Raw genomic sequence first — 4,920 nt, forward strand, 5'->3', positions numbered from 1 at the left:
TAATTAACAACCTCTAAGCGTTCTGCTACCCGTCCCTTCCTTATGGTCCTGGAAGAATTTAGGACCTCTAAATTTGGACAGTTCTAGACCCTAAGGTTTTTAAAAGATAAAAATCTAGGCGACAAGCAAATAACATGTAGGACAAGAAAATAGGACAAACAGTTAGAAGGCTCATATTTACCTCCGCATGTTATAGGCAAACAAGCAGCACATCTAAAATACAAATTTTGAAGAAATTCATAAATCCTAAGAACATGATATCTAGATGCATGTTACAGGTTCAGGATATGCATAAGGAAAGTGGCAGGATCCTAACCAGTTTGCCTACTGGTTTTTATAGCCTGTTAAGCTTAAGCATTTTAACACAATCAAACGCAGTTTCCAGTTATGCATATATAGAGACTGATAACCTAAGGCTTGCCTAGGCGAGGGACTGTTTGCAATCACAATTCTGGGAAACATTTTTTGAAGTTCTTTATCCTATAGGCATGCTTTCTAGTGAAATTTAACAATACATTGTAATGTTTCAGTTTTATCACTTAATGGTAATACCCTATGGACATGAATTCTATCTTTAATGGGTGAAACTGTTATTAGTTCTTACGCATACTGACTGAGCAAGTGTGATAACCAATTACACCTTTATGAATGATTTCTAAAGAGACGGATTTGAATATTTGCCGTAATGAAAACTGAACCTCAGTAATTTTATTCCCTATAGGCATGGGGTCTAATCATGTAAAGTAAAGTAGGCAGAACTTATTTGAACCAAAGCAAAACCCTACAGGCATTTCATCTAACAAAGCACATTTGAACCAAAGCAAAACCCTGTAGGCATGTTATCTAACAAAGCACATTTGAACCAAAGTAAACCCTATAGGCATGTTATCTACCCAGCTTTACCACAGTACTATATAACTACCCTCCTTTTTCAATAGTCACCCCAATATCTGTTTACAATTAATAATTACAGATCATGTTGAATGAATTACATAAGTAAAATACAAAGTTAAGCTATAGGGGGGACTGAAGTAGGCCCAAAGCAAATCTTGGTGTACCAGGCCTTCAGTAGTCTCAAATGCCCAAGATTTCGTAGCCAATTTCATGTCCAGGTGTGTCAGAGTTCCCTAAGGACCTCAAGATCCCCGGCAAAGCTCACACCCAGACTTTCTCAAATAAAGACTGATTATGTGTAGTGTGGAAGAGCCAGCCCTGATATGCCAGAGTTCAGAGAGATCTCAAGGGTCTCTAAGAAGTACACATACCAGAGGGGAATGACTTAATAATCTAAGAGTAAGTGAGAGTGCATAATTTTGAAAAAGGGTTTTGGTGAACAACATAAGAAGGCTCTTAGGAGTGAAAAGATTTTCTGAAAAATCAATACTAGTTTGGGTGGTAAAACAACTTGAGAAAAGCATGAAAATTTTTTGAAATTAGAACACAAATTGCTTAACAACCAGATTCAGAAACACTTGGCAAACAGAGTTCACACAGGGAGAGAGGGGTTGGGGACACATAGAATACACCTTAGTGTATGGTGGAGCACATAAACAATAGGGTGCATAGAATTCTCAAGGGGTTCTACATAACTAATAGGTTTGCTATAAGGTAGGTCATTGGGACATAGAGCAAAGATCACAGTAAAGCCAAATTGAAAACACATGAACACTGGACAGAGTCAACAACACAACTAGAGTTACCTAAGGGACTAGATGACTTAGCATGAGCAAAACAGAATGGGCAAGAACTTAAATGGATAGGCTAGGCAAATATCAACAAATAGACATAGTGTAGGCATGCTGAACAAAACAAGATTTAGACATGCTAAATAAATAATAGACAGGCAATCATAATTTAGACATGCTAATCACATATTGAACAAGACAGTATTAGGCATGCTGGATAAACACTAAACATGAGCAGGAATGAACTCCTGACTAATGAACTAAGGCACTAATGAAACACATAGGGTTTAGGTTCTAAAATTTAATCATAGGCATACCAGTTAGGGAAAGAGAACACAAGATGTAAGACAGGTGTTGTGCATTTTTAGCCTTGACTTACAGCCGTCAAGACTATTGAAGATCACAAGTAGCTGGAAGAACAGAGAGAGAGCTTTTTAGAGTGTAAGAGTAGTGGTGAACTATTGTTTTTCTTGAACTGAGAGTAGAGGAGAGTATATATAGCAGTTTAGGAGTGGAGAAGAATAAGGTAAAAGAAATCAAAACTCAGTAATTAGGGAAATTACAGAATCAATCACACACGAAATTAGCATAATCTTCCTTTAATTAAGGACAGCTACTCAACGGTTAAAGGAAAGGAGTCACTTAAGGCAAGAAAATCAAATCAGACCTAAGTAAAGAGGTAAACAAACAGGAGTTTATTTAGGGAATTAATCGTGAAAAATCAGTAATATTACAGGCAATAAGGTAATAAGAATAATTAAAGTCGTAAACAAAGGAATAAATCAAGAATCAGCATATAAATTTTAGCCAAGGAAATCAATAAATCGAAATTCAAAATGATACTGATTTAAAGAGAGGGAAAATATCAGTTTTCCACAAATAGATGAGTAGGCTGAATAAAACTTCATAAACACACATAAATTAGCCAAGAGATCGACTCAGAAAGCCTAGTAGAGATGAACTAGGCTAAAAGTTACATGATACCGAATTAAACTAAGAAAAATCATGAGAGTCAAAGCACATAAATGAACAATGTAACAAGCAGCACAGAAATACTCGAAATCGGAGCAAAAAAATGTAAGAAATTAGGGCTTTAGCATGAATCGACTAAGGTTCAAACAATATTAACATGAATCGGTCAGTAACACTTAAGAACCACGATTAAAAACTTGAAAATCAGTAAGGCTTTGAAAAAGGCGAGTTCAGTAAACCCTAGTTTTTAGGAAAAACAGAGAATCGATCAAAAAACCATAAGACCTTCGTGAAAACATGTGAAATAGATTCGATTCATCTCAGACCTGGACAGATCTGAGAAGATTAAAGGATAAAAATTACAGTTTTTTAGAAGGCAACAAAGACGAGCATAGACTTAAGAAATTATGGATTCAGGACAAAAAATGAGAAAGATCTTACTCAAAATCAAGCCAAATAGCCTGAAACAGGTGAGAAAACCCCAAGGTCTAAACAGACCGCCTAGGTCCCTTGAGGATCTCCTCAAGGGTCCAAGAAATGGAGATACCATGGCAAGAAAGAGGCCGATATAGGCATGAGATGACATAGAAACATCGTAGAACGGAGGACTAAGCCGATGACGGCATTTGGAGATTAGGGTTTAGGTAGAGAGAATTTGAGAGAGGATGGAACATATGACGACAGGGAAGGGTGGGAAATGAATAGGGTTTTGGGGGTGTAGATTAGTTTAATTATGGTAAGGGGAAATCTGGGCCGTTGATCACAATGATCAACGGCCAGGATAAGTCGGTGTATTGGGTCGGGCAGGTGGGTATTGGGCCTGGGATCTTTTTGGGCTGGTTTATAAGGGGTGCTGGGTTGGTTAATTTTAGGAAAAAATTAAAATAAAATTGGCTATTTATTAAATACCCCAAACAATTAATAAAAATAATTTGTAAAATAATTACTAATTATAAAAAATGAACTTCATGCATAGAAATGTTTTAAAAATAGTTATTTAGTATTTAAAAATGCAAATGACTAATTCTGGTAAAATAATACAAAAATGTACGCATGGGCTATAATTGCAAAGTCATTGCGATTATAGCCAAAAGGTGCCCATTGGACTATTTATGAAATAATTTGGACTCAATAGGACCCTAATAGTAATATAAAATCAATACATGTTCTAAAAACATTTGTGATACAATTTGTAATTATTTGCATGAATAAAATACTGAGATAAATTAATAAAAAAATGTAAAAATTATGAAAAAAATACCAATTGATGCTAATGCATAGTTTTAAAAGTATATATGCATTTCAAGAATAATATAGGGGAAACTGGGTATCAACAACTTCCTCTCTTTACTCGTGAAGGATGAAAGAGTTTTCGGGTAAAAAAATGGTGGCCAATTTTGACCGAATGGGATGTTTTGAAAGATAGAGGCCGGGCTCTGGTCTTTGAGCTGCCTACATATCCCTAGTTTTACAGGAATCAGTCCATGTGTAGTTCCGGATTCATTGGCGGAATGTACCGATGATGTCATTACAAGAACGGGCACGAGATTTCGGGATGGATGCAAGAGTGGTTATGGTGAATGGTCAAGTTTGAGATAGTGAAGGAACTGGAGCGAGGTTTCTCCTGCTGGGATATCGGTTACTTACTGGTCACCTGCAGATAAAGAGATGCTACAAACATGTATTTGTGCGAGAATTTAAATATGATGCAGATTCCCTTTTGGATCATGAGAGTTGTCTTTGCACGGTTGAGGATGGCATCCTCAGACCATGATGTCCTGGGCCATGAATTGTTCAGTGAGGGATTCGCATGCCATGAAATGATGTTCTCGAGCCATGAGGATGGTGCCTCCGAAGCATGATGCCTTTGAATAATGATATGCAAATTTGAGAGATCCTCAGGCCATGGCATGGTGTCTTCCGGCTATGAGGATGATGCCTTTAGACGATGACGCCTTTTGATAGATTGGGGATATTTCAGCTTATGAGATGCGATAATATGATGTCAACAAGACAAGGCTTAGTCTTGTGAAATGAAGGACAAAGTTTAGCCGGTTGAAAAGCAAATAGATAGTACTAGAATAGAGCAATATTTATGCAAGGAGGGACAATGCTTAGTCCCATGAAAATGTGGAGGGATGGATTAGCCTCATGCAAATATGGAGGCAGGGATTAGCCTCGTACAAATATGGAGGCAGGGATTAGCCTCATGCAGATATGGAGGCAGAGATTAGCCTCATGTAGATATAGAGATTAGCCTCGT

The sequence above is a fragment of the Nicotiana attenuata genome, chromosome 6 (genome assembly GCF_001879085.1).
Source record: "Nicotiana attenuata strain UT chromosome 6, NIATTr2, whole genome shotgun sequence".
In the NCBI taxonomy this organism is placed as follows: domain Eukaryota; kingdom Viridiplantae; phylum Streptophyta; class Magnoliopsida; order Solanales; family Solanaceae; genus Nicotiana; species Nicotiana attenuata.